This window comes from Pristiophorus japonicus, unplaced genomic scaffold (assembly GCF_044704955.1).
Source record: "Pristiophorus japonicus isolate sPriJap1 unplaced genomic scaffold, sPriJap1.hap1 HAP1_SCAFFOLD_35, whole genome shotgun sequence".
Classification (NCBI taxonomy): domain Eukaryota; kingdom Metazoa; phylum Chordata; class Chondrichthyes; family Pristiophoridae; genus Pristiophorus; species Pristiophorus japonicus.
The window spans coordinates 8,494,963-8,507,577 of record NW_027253324.1 but is presented as its reverse complement, the minus strand read 5'-3'; the positions used below and the strand labels follow the sequence as shown (position 1 = coordinate 8,507,577).

Below are 12,615 nucleotides of genomic sequence, written 5' to 3'. Positions count from 1 at the left end.
ATGGAGAGTGTCACAGTTATTTCAGAAACTTGGGTCCTGAATTTAAGGAAAGGTAACTTTGACGGTATGAGGTGTAAATTGGCTAGAGTAGACTGGCCAAGGATACTTAAAGGGTTGATGGTGGATAGGCAATGGCAAACATTTAAAGATCACACGGGTGACTTCAGCAATTGCACATCCCTGTCTGGAGTAAAAATAGAACGGAGAACGTTGCTCAACCGTGGCTAACAAGGGAAATTAAGGATAGTGTTAAAACCAAGGAAGAGGAAAATAAATTGGCCAGAAAAAGGAACAAACCTGTGAACTGGGAGAAATGTTGAATTCAACAGAGGAGGAGTAAGGGTTTCATGAGGAGGGGGAAATGGATTTTGAGAGGAAACTTGCTTGGAACATAACAACTGACTGCAAAAGCTTCTGTATACACGTGAAGAGAAAAAGATTAGTGAAGACAACTGTAGGTCCCTTGCAGTCGGATTCAGGTGAATTTATATTGGGGAACAAAGAAATGGCAGACCAATTGACCAAATACTTCAGTTCCGTCTTCACGAAGGAAGACACGAATAACCTTCCAAATGTACTCGGGGACCGAGGGTCGAGTGAGAAGGAGTAACTGAAGGATATCCTTATGAGGTGGGACATTGATGGGATTGAAGGATGATAAATCCCCGGGGTCTGATAGTCTGCATCCAAGAGTACTTAAGGAAGTCGCCCTAGAAATAGTGGATGCATTGGTGATCGTTTTCCAACAGTCTATTGACTCGGGATCAGTTCCTATGGACAAGAGGGTAGCTAATGTAAAAATACTTTTTAAGAAGGGAAGGAGAGAGAAAGCGGGTAATTATACACCGGTTAGCCTGAATCAGTCGTGGGGAAAATGTTGGAATCAATTATTCAGGATGAAATAGCAACGCATTTGGAAAGCAGTGACAGGATCGGTCCAAGTCAGCATGGATTTATGAAAGGGAAATCATGCTTGACAAATCTTCTGGAATTTTTGAGGCTGTAACGAGTAGAGTGGACAAGGGAGAACCAGTGGATGTGGTATATTTTGACTTTCAAAAGGTTGTTGACAAGGGTCCACACAAGAGATTGCTGTGCAAAATCAAAGCACATGGTATTGGGGGTAATATACTGACGTGGATAGAGAACTGGTTGGCAGACAGAAAGCAGAGAGTCGGGATAAAAGGGTCCTTTTCAGAATTGCAGGCAGTGACTAGTGGAGTGCCGCAGGGCTAAGTGCTGGGTCCCCAGCTCTTTACAATATACATCAATGATTTGGATGAAGGAATTGAGTGTAGATTTACAGATGAAACAAAACTCGGTGGCGGTGTGAGCTGTGAGGGGGACGCTAAGAGACTGCAGGGTGACTTAGACAGGTTAGGTGAGTGGGCAAATTCATGGTAGATGCAGTATAATATGGATAAATGTGAGGTTATCCACTTTGAGGGCAAAAACGTGAAGACAGAATATTATCTGAATGGTGGCAGATTAGGAAAAGGGGAGGTGCAATGAGACCTGGGTGTCATGGTTCATCAGTCACTGAAAGTTGGCATTCAGGTACAGCAGGCAGGAAAAAGGTAAATCGTATGTTGGCCTTTATAGCTAGGTGATTTGAGTATAGGAGCAAGGATTTCTTATTGCAGTTGTACAGGGCCTTGGTGAGGCCTCAACTGGAATATTGTTTTCAATTTTGGTCTCCTAATCTGAGGAAGGACGTTCTTGCTATTGAGGGAGTGGAGCGAAGGTTCACCAGACTGATTCCCGGGATGCCTGGACTGACATATGAGGAGAGGCTGGATCAACTGGGCCTTTATACATTGGAGTTTAGAAGGATGAGAGGGGATCTCATCGAAACATATCAGATTCTGATGGGACAGGACTGGTTAGATGTGGGTAGATTGTTCCCGAAGCTGGGGAAGTTGGAGCAGGCTCGAGGGGCTAGATGGCCCACTCCTGTTCCTAATTCTTATGTTCTTATAGCAATTGATTAACATTAAAACGAAATGTGACCTGACACCCAGAAAGAAGTGTTGAGGCAGAAGGTTAAATGCTGCATCCCTTTCTGCAAAAAATTCCTTTCACAAACATTTCTGTGACCGAAACGGCACAAAACAAAAATGTTCCTTTCAAAGTCATTAAACTCCCGAATTTCCGTGCCCCCTGAATCTCCTGAATTAGATGCCTCTAGTTTTGCCGAATCAATCCATGTCCCTTTGCAATGTTCTGCTTCCACCCACACTATGAAATGCGCTACTAACTTATCGAATCATGGAATGGTTACAGCACGGAAGGCCATTAGGCCCGTCGAGACCGTACCGACTCTAAGCGAGTCATACGCCCCCGCCCTTTCCCCGGAGCCCTGCAATTGTTTTTCCTTCAGACACTTATCCAACTCCCATCAGAAAGATAAGATTGCATCTGTCTCCACCGCCCTTTCAAGCCGTGCATCCCAGATCCTAACCAATCGATCCTGTTCCTATGTGTAAAGTCTGGGAAACACGAGATCAGTTCCTGCCACACACACAGCCTTCCTAAATATAGCACCGTCATTCTATTCTCGTAAAACCAGCTCCTGAACTATCGGCCAGCTGTGTAGGTTAAAGCTCTGGTTATGTTCCTAGCAGTGCGTCGATCGCAGTGTTTCTGTAGTGTAGTGGTTATCATGTTCGCCGAACACGCGAAAAATCCCCAGATCGAAACCGGGTGGAATCATTTTCAACATTGTTCAATTAAATATTAGAAAAAATGGTATAATTGACATTAATGGTTCAATATTAACAAAGTTGATCTTTGTTTCTGCTGATGTTAATAACCCTTCAACTAGGCTGGAGTTTCATATTTTGATATTTCAAATAACATTGTTGATATTTGATGTCTCCAAGATAAGAGAGACTAATTGATGTCCTGTTTCTGACTGCTCCATTTTTGATCTGGGCGGAGGAGTGGTGAGAGATCGGGGCCCAGGAGCGTCGTGATCGGGGCTCAATAGAGACGAGGGCCCAGGGACAGCACGGGCCAGCCCATTCTGCGTTCGATGGATAGTCGGCGCATGTGTACACAATTGGTCCATGCAGAAGAGCTTGGTCAATGGTCGTCTTGGGTAATCCTTGCCTCTGGACCGAGACCAAGCTCTGTCAAGCCCGTGTGGTGGCTGGTGTGCAACGGTCACTCCACGTTAAAAAAATCCACCCACAGGCATCTTCCACCCTTCAGGATGTAGTTCGGGACCTAGATTGTCAGGTTGCTCATCGAAACACCTGTGAACTCATCCCTTTTTAGAGTGGAAACAAATCACCCTCGATACGAGGGACTGCCTAATACTATACTATCAACAGTGTCTCACAGCCCTGATACATTGGCTGGTTTCTCTGTACAGTTCTGTACACACTCAAACTCTACACAGTGTCGCTCACTCCATCCCATTTCCAGCCCTGACGGTGCAGAAAGTCCCTCTCAAAGCTGCACGTTCCGGCTGCTTTCAGTTGAGTTGTGAGAGATTATTAAAGGATCCTGCATCTCCGCCTCGCTTCACAACAGCAGATCGAAGCCGCAAACAACCCATCGACTGATCGCTCGTCCCCAGCTCCAGCGTGAGTGAGGCCGGGACTGTCATGTATTCAATCAGCATTGTTCCCCATGTATAATCTGACCTAAGTTGTACACTGTGAGAACAATGACCACTATGTGGTGAACTTGTGGGAGACACTCCTAACCTGGACCTTCAGGTATAAAAGGGGAATCTCCACTCACTTCCATCACTTGAGTGCTAAGAAATAAAGGACAGGTCAAAGACTGACCTTCTCTGAAGCATGAGCCTCGTGTGCATTTACACTGTATAGTGAGGACGTATCAATGGCGATGAGAAACTGGGATTTAAACCACACGAGCATGGCCACTAGCTGAACCGACAAGAGGTACTGTATTAAGCAATGGTTGGGACAGAGATTCAACATTGTTAAAGCATCACACACTTCTCCAGGCAGCCAAGGGCAGTCAGGCATGCTCCAATATGTAGCCATACCCAGAGGGGAAGTTCGACAGAGACAATGGCAAGCTGAACGGCGATTCACGTCATTGCAAGGGACAATGCGGCCAGTAATGGGTCCATCAACACCTGTATATGGTGCACTCATAGACAATCACGGGGCAGTCAGTGACGATCGACTGGCAAGAGACCTTTTGTTTCCAACAGCAGCTCATGTTGGAGGCGTGGAGGCATGCACTCAGCCGGACTTTGCAGAGCTGAGCAAAATACCTGCAGAAATTGCAGAAATGAACACTGGGGGAAATCGCTGGAAGCTGAAGTTCAGCGAGTTCATGTGGAGCACGGATACAGTTCATACACCAGGACGCCACCGATAATGATGAACGTGCTCCTCAATGGCATCCCAGTATCAGTGGAGCTAGACACGTGGGCCAGCCAGTCCCTGATGGGTATCAAATAGTTCAAAAAGTGGTGGGCGTCCAAGTCCAGGAGGCCAAAATTATCGCCGATTGACGCACAGCTAAGAACATACACAAAGGAGATCATTCTGGTGCTAGGCAGCGCCACAGTAGTCGTGACCCACAAAGTTCGCTTGCTGTCATGAACTGGAAATTTGGCGATGTCAATGCAATTTCCTCTGTGGAGCGAGTATCATGATCACAGATCCTGGACAAATTTGACTCATTATTTCAACCCGGCACTTTCATTGGGGCCAAGGTAGTGATTCACATAAACCCGGACGCCAGGCCAGTACACCACAAGGCCAGGGCAGAACCGTATGTGATGCGGGAAACGACAGAAGGCGAATTGGACCGTTTGCTAAGGGAAGGCATCATCTCCCCAGTCGAATTCAGTGACTGGGCGAGCCAGATTGTGCCGGTGCTCAAGGCGGATGGGTCGGTCAGGATATGTGGTGATTACAAGGCCAGCATCAATCGGGTGTCACCCCAAGACCAGTATCCGCTACTGAAAGCGGAGGATCTCTTTGCGACGCTATCCGGTGGCAAACATTTTTCAAAATTAGACCTGACCTCAGCTGACATGACCCAGGAGCTGGCGAGTGAGCCGAAGAAGCTGACCACCATCACGACACACAAGGGATTGTTTGAGTACAACAGATGTCGGTTTGGGATTCGCTAGGTTGCTGCGATCTTACAATGAAATATGGAAAGCCTCCTCAAGTCGATTCCAGGGACGGTGGTTTTTTAGGACGACATCCTCATCACGGGTTACGATACTGAAGAACACCTCCACAACCTGGAGGAGGTGCTACGCATACTGGACCGGATAGGTCTGCGACTGAAAAAGGCGAAGTGCATCTTCACAGCTCCAGAGGGATAATTCCTGGGGAGGAGGGTAGCAGCAGACAGGATCAGCCCTACTGCCTCCAAAACGGAAGCGATCCAGAGAGCACCCAGACCCCGTAACACGACGGAGCTGCTTTCGTTCCTGGGGCTCCTGAACTATTTTGGTAACTTTCTTCCCAAATTGAGCAAACTGCTAGAGCTGCTACACGTGCTCCTACGCAAAGGTCGCGAATGTGTCTGGGGGGACAGCCAGGAAAGGACTTTTAATAGAGCACGCAATTTGTTATGTTCCAACACTCTGTTAACGCTATATGACCCATGTAAGGAGCTTGTGTAACGATGCGTCGTCCGATGGTGTCGGATGTGTTGCAGCATGTGAATGCCAAGGGTCAGTTACAGCCGGTAGCTTAGGCCTCCGGAAGTCTGTCCCAGGCAGAAAGGGGATACGGGATGGTAGAAAAGGAAGCGCTCGCATGTGTATATGCAGTAAAGAAAATGCACCAATACCTGTTTGGCTGGAAATTTGAGCTGGATACAGAGCACAAACCCCTGACATCCCTTTTGGCCGACAACAAGGCCATAAATGCAAACGCATCGGCCCGCATACAGAGGTGGGCACTAACGTTAGCCGCCTATGACTGCACAATTCGGCACAGACCGTGCACCAAAAATTGCGCCGATGCACTCAGCAGGCTCCCACTCGCCACCACTGAGGGGGCTACCGAGCATGGTGCTGAGATGGTCATGGCTGTTGAAGCATTCGGAAGTGAAGGCTCACCCGTGACAGCCCGGCAGATTAAAGTCTGGACAAATAGAGACCCGCTATTGTCTCTCGTCAAGAAATGTGTCCTGAATGGGGACTGGGCTGCCACGTACAGGGCATGTCCTGAGGAAGTTAAACTATTTCACCGGCGCAGGGATGAACTCTCGATTCAGGCCGATTGCCTACTGTGGGGAAACTGCGTAGAAACCAGATGTGCAGAGAGGTGTTCATCAGAGAACTCCACAATGAGCACCCGGGCATTGTCATGAGGAAGGCAATTGCCAAGTCACACATTTGGTGTCCAGGGATAGATGCAGATCTGGAACTTTGTGTTCGCAGGTGCAACACGTTTGCCCAGCTGACTAATGCGCCAAGGGAAGCCCACCTTAGCCCCTGGTCCTGGCCCACCAAGCCTTGGGCACGCATACATGAGGACTACGCAGATCCTTTCAAAAATGTTTTTGGTTGTAGTCGACGCCTACTCCATAAGAAACATAAGAAACACAAGAATTAGGAAGAGGAGTAGGCCATCTTCCCCCTCGAGCATGCTCCGCCATTCAACAAGATCATGGCTGATCTGGCCGTGGACTCAGCTCCACTTACCCGCCCGTTCCCGTAACCCTTAATTCCCTTAGTGGTTAAACTACTATCTATCTGTGACTTGAATACATTCAATGAGCTAGCCTCAACTGCTTCCTTGGGCAGATAATTCCACAGATTGAAAAACCACTGGGAGAAGAAATTCCTTCTCAACTCGGTATTAAATTGGCTCCCCCGTATTTTGAGGCTGTGCCTCCTAGTTCTAGTCTCCCCTACCAGTGGAAACAACCTCTCTGCCTCTATTTTGTCTATCCCTTTCATTATTTTAAATGTTTCTATGAGATCACTCCTCATCCTTCTGAACTCCACCAAGTAAATACCCAGTCTCCTCAATCTATCATCATAAGATAACCCCCTCATCTGCGGAACCAACGAGTGAATCGTCTCTGTAACCCCTCCAATGCCAGTATATCCTTCCTGAAGTAAGGTAACCAAAACTGCACGCAGTACTCCAGGTGCGGCCTCACCAATACCCTATACAGTTGCAGCAGGACCTCCCTGCTTTTGTACTCCATCCCTCTCGCAATGAAGGCGAACATACCATTCACTTTCCTGATTACCTGCTGCACCTGCAAACTAACTTTTGGGGATTCATGCACAAGAACCCCCAGGTCCCTCTGCACCGCAGCATGTTGTAATTTCTCCCTATTCAAATAATATTCCCTTTTACTGTTTTTTTTCCCAAGGTGGATGACCTCACACTTTCCGACATTGTATTCCATCTGCCAAACCTTAGCCCATTCGCTTAACCTATCCAAATCTCTTTGCAGCCTTTCTGTGTCCTCAACACAACTCGCTTTCCCACTAATCTTTGTGTCATCTGCAAATTCTTTTACACTACACTCTGTCCCCTCTTCCAGGTCATCTATGTATATTGCATACAGTTGTGGTCCCAGCACCGATCCCTGTGGCACACCACTAACCACCGATTTCCAACCTGAAAAGCACCCATTTATCCCCACTCTCTGCTTTCTGTTCGCCAGCCAAATCTCGATCCATGCTAATACATATCCTCTGACTCCGCGTACCTCTATATTCGGACGTAACCTTTTGTGTGGTACCTTATCGAAAGCCTTTTGGAAATATAAATACACCACATCCATCGGTACACCTCTATCCACCATGCTCGTTATATCCTCAAAGAATTCCAGTAAATTAGTTAAACATGATTTCCCCTTCATGAATCCATGCTGTGTCTGCTTGAGTGCACTAAGCCTATCTCGATGTCCCGCTATTTCTTCCTTAATGATAGTTTCAAACATTTTCCCCACGACAGATGTTAAACTACCCGGCCTATTGTATCCTGCCTTTTGGCTGCCCCCTTTTTTAAACAGAGGCGTAACATTAGCTGCTTTACAATCCGCTGGAACCTCTCCAGAGTCCAGATAATTTTGGAAGATTATTACGAATGCATCTGCTATAACTTCCGCCATCTCTTTTAATACCCTGGGATGCATTTCATCAGGACCAGGGAACTTGTCTACCTGGAGTCCCATTAACCTGTCCAGCACTACCCGCCTAGTGATAGTGATTGTCTCAAGGACCTCCCTTCCCACATTCCTGTGACCAGCAATTTCTGGCATGGTTTTTGTAATTTCCACTGTGAAGACAGAAGCAAAATAATTGTTTAAGATCTCAGCCATTTCCACATTTCCCATTATTAAATCCACCTTCTCATCTTCTGAGGGACCAACATTTACTTTAGTCACTCTTTGCCATTTTATATATCGGTAAAACCTTTTAATATCTGTTTTTATGTTTTGCGCAAGTATAATTTCGTAATCTATCTTTCCTTTCTTTATTGCTTTCTTAGTCATTGTTTCCTGTCGTTTAACATTTTCCCAATCTTCTAGTTTTCCACTAACCTTGGCCACCTTATACGCATTGGTTTTTAATTTGATACCCTCCTTTATTTCCTTGGTTATCCACGGCAGGTTATCCCTTCTCTTACTGCCCTTCTTTTTCACTGGAATATATTTTTGTTGTGCACTATGAAAGAGCTCCTTCAAAGTCCTCTGCTGTACCTCAATTGTGCCACCGTTTAGTCTGTGTTCCCAGTCTACTTTAGCCAACTCTGCCCTCATCCCACTGTAGTCCCCTTTGTTTTCGCATTGTATGCTCGTTTGAGACATTACTTCCTCACCCTCAATCTATATTACAAATTCAACCAAACTGTGATCACTCATTCCGAGAGGATCTTTTACTAGTAGATCGTTTATTATTCCTGTCTCATTGCACAGGACCAAATCTAAGATAGCTTGCTCCCTTGTCGGTTCTGTAACATATTGTTCTCAGAAACAATCCAGTATGCATTCTATGAATTCCTCCTCCAGGCTACCCCGTGCGATTTGAATTGACCAATGTAGGTTAAAATCACCCATGATTACTGCCGTTCCTTTTTCACATGCCTCCATTATTCACTTGATTATTGCCCGCCCCACCGTCAAGTTATTATTTCGGCGCCGATAAACTACGCCCACCAGTGACTTTTTCCCCTTACTGTCTCTAATCTCCACCCACAATGATTCAACATTTTGTTCATTAGAGCCAATATCATCTCTCACAACTGCCCTGATATCATCCTTTATTAACAGAGCTACCCTACCTCCTTTCCTTTCTTGTCTATCTTTCCGAATTGTCAGCTACCCCTGTATGTTTAATTCCCAGTCTTCGCCACCCTGCAACCACGTTTCTGTAATGGCCACCAAATCATACCTATTTGTCATGATTTGTGCCGTCAACGCATTTACTTTATTTTGAATGCTGCGTGCATTTAGGTAAAGTATTTAATACTAGTTTTTAATCCATGATTTTTAGTTTTGACCCCTCCTGCAGCCCCTTTATATTCATACATATTGTCCCTTCCTATCACCTTGTGGTTAACACTGACCCCAGTGCTACTCTGCTCTGTTGCCTCCTGCCTTTTGCATTCTTTCTTGGGGTCCTGTTTATCTGCGCTCTCAACCACTCTAGCTCAGAGCCCTCTCCTGCGTTTCGAATACTCCTCGCATTGAGGCACCGAGCTTTCAGGCTTGCCTTTTTATTGCACTTTGACCCTTTAGAATTTGGATGTACAGTGGCTATTTTTGGTTTTTGCCTTGGGTTTCTCTGTCATCCACTTTTACTCATCTCCTTTCTGTCTTTTGAATCTGTCTTCATTTTGTTTCCCTCTGTCTCCCTGCATTGATTCTCATCCCCCTGCCATATTAGTTTAACTCCTCCCCAACAGCACTGGCAAACACTCCCCCCTAGGACTTTGGTTCCGGACCTTCCCAGGTGCAGACCGTTTGGTTTGTACTGGTCCCACCTCCCCCAGAACCGGTTCCAATGCCCCAGGAATTTGAATCCCTCCCTGCTGCACCACTGCTCAAGCCAAGTATTCATCTGAGCTAACCTGCGATTTCTCCTCTGACTAGCACGTGGCATTGGTAGCAATCACGAGATTACTACTTTTGAGGTCCTACTTTTTAATTTAGCTTCTAGCTCTTTAAATTCAACTCGTAGGACCTCATCCCTTTTTTTTACCTAAATTTGGTACCAATGTGCACCACTACAACTGGCTGTTCACCCTCCCTTTTCAGAATGTCCTGCACCCGCTCCAAGACATCATTGACCCTTGCACCAGGGAGGCAACACACCATCCTGGAGTCTCGGTTGCGGCCGCAGAAACGCATATCTATTCCCCTTACAATCGAATCCCCTATCGCTATCGCTGTCCCACTCTTTTTCCTGCCCTTCTGTGCAGCAGAGCCAGCCATGGTGCCATGAACTTGGCTGGTGCTGCCCTCCCCTGATGAGTCATCCCCCTCAACAGTACTCGATGTGAGGCCAACGTGATATCCGCTACACTGCAGCCCATCAAAGGGTGAGAAAGCACTGAATATAAAGGATGAGCTCACAAATATCAGTGGCAGTGCAGTCTAGTCAATGTAAACACTCCTTTCTTATTCAGCAGTGGCATGAATGGGAGTCAGACGCCACAAAGTTTAATTAAAGACACAAATACAAGCAACACTTGCAAATCTTTTCAGTGTAAAATTTATTTGAAATGCTGCTGCGTTGAATCTGAAAATACGCACGGTGGGATTTTATCTTCACTACTGATTATATTTTGTGTGCACGGTGGGAATAACCGGTGCTGTTAAATTTGATAAAAGTTGCCCCAGATTCGTGGTGTCATCAGCAATAAAGATTTTGAACCAGAAAGCTACAATACAGTGAGTAAAATGGGATATGGTTTTCGAGTTAAGATGCAAAGCACAAGACAAATGATTGAAGTATGGACTGTTCCTGAGTTAGCATTTGTTTGATTGTGCAAAAGAAGGCGAGGGGTTAATTTATGATGGTTTCCCGTGAAAGCAAAAGAAAAGTTTAAGAAGAAACTATACGGTGCCTGTCAGGTCAGCGCTGCTTGTGATACCTGGTGGGAATGGGCGGAGATTTTAAAGCCCCTTGTATTACAGAACCTTCATATAGACAAACATCTCCAGCTCACTGTGTAGGTCTGATGGAGCAACGGTAGTGTGTCTGACTTCAAATCCGAAGGTTACTTGTTCAAATCACGTCGTGGTCACTTTGATTGAGTTGATAGCCCTCCAGCAACAGGTGATGTGTTTGTCCCTCGTAACAGCCCGTCGAGCACAGAGTCGTGTGTTACGGAGCTGCGCGATGTGAACCTCGACAAAACCACTGCTTCTGTGTCCAAACTGGGTTTCCTGATGGTCTAGTGGTTAGGATTTAGCGCTCTCACCGCCGCTGCCCCGGTTCGATTCGCGGTCAGGGAAATTGTACTTTTAATTCAAAACCTTATAAAAAAATAGTTCATCTATTTTACACATCTTTATGCATCTCCTATGCAAAAAAAAAGAACCATTGATTTAAACATCATTAATTAATTCATAAAATTCTATTGTCATATGATATATTTTGCTCTGAGCAGATGAAGAGCTTTTGTGCCGATGCCATTGGCTTTAATTCTGGTAATCTGGTGCTGAAAGTGGAGATGTTTCCGCAGTGTACCGCAAATCACAGACACCATCAGAGGAAGTCTCTCGGGATCGAGGAGGACTTGCTTCCATCCAAAAGTGAGTCCTTTGATGGCTGAACAGTCCGATACGAGAGCCACAGATCCTGTTACAGGTGGGACAGACATACGTCGAGGGAAGGGGTCGGTGGGACTGGTTTGCCGCGTGCTCCTTCCGCTGCCTGCGCTTGGTCTCTTCATGCTCCTTGCATCGAGACTTAAAGAGCTCAACGCCCTACCGGATGGACTTTCTCCACCTCGCGCGGTCTGCGGCCAGGGTCTCCCAGGTGTCAGTGGTGATGTCGCACTTTACCAGGGAGACTTTGGGGGTGTCCTTGTAACGTTTCCGCTGTACTTCTTTGGCTCGTTTACCCTGAAGGAGCTAATCATAAACACGTAAGGATTCGGGGCCGGAGTTGGCTATTCGTCCCCTCGAGCCTGGTCCACCATTCAAGAAGACCCTGGCAGTTCTTCAACAGCAAGATTCAACATCTGGGGCGCAGCCAACAGGCGCCTGGCTGCAATGAGTGATAAAAACCTGCGTTGGACAGAAGCCTGGCTAGCTCAGTCCGTAGAGCATGAGACTCTTAATCTCATGGTCGTGGGTTCGAGCCCCACGTTGGGCGATTGTATTTTTTTTCATTTAATGTTGCTTTCATGGAAAACCTCTGACCGAAACGGCACAAAACAAAAATGTTCCTTTCAAAGTCATTGAACTCCGAAATTTCACCGCGCCATGAATCTCCTGAATCAGATGCCTGTAGTTTTGCCGACTCAATCCATGTCCCTTTGCAATGCTGTGCTCCCACCCACACTATGAAATGTGCCACTAACTTATCGAATCATGGAATGGTTACAGCACGGAAGGCCATTCGGCCAATCGAGCCCGTGCCGACTCTCAGCGAGTCCCACTCACCCGCTCTTTCTCTGTAGCTCT

At 46.5% G+C, this 12,615-nt stretch overlaps 1 non-coding gene across 1 annotated transcript; it reads left to right on the top strand.

Annotated features, from left to right (window-relative positions):
- The first annotated feature begins 12,231 nt into the window (after positions 1-12,231).
- Positions 12,232-12,304, top strand: trnak-cuu (transfer RNA lysine (anticodon CUU)). The gene has a single exon. It is a non-coding gene; the product is annotated as a tRNA-Lys (tRNA).
- Positions 12,305-12,615: the final 311 nt, after the last annotated feature.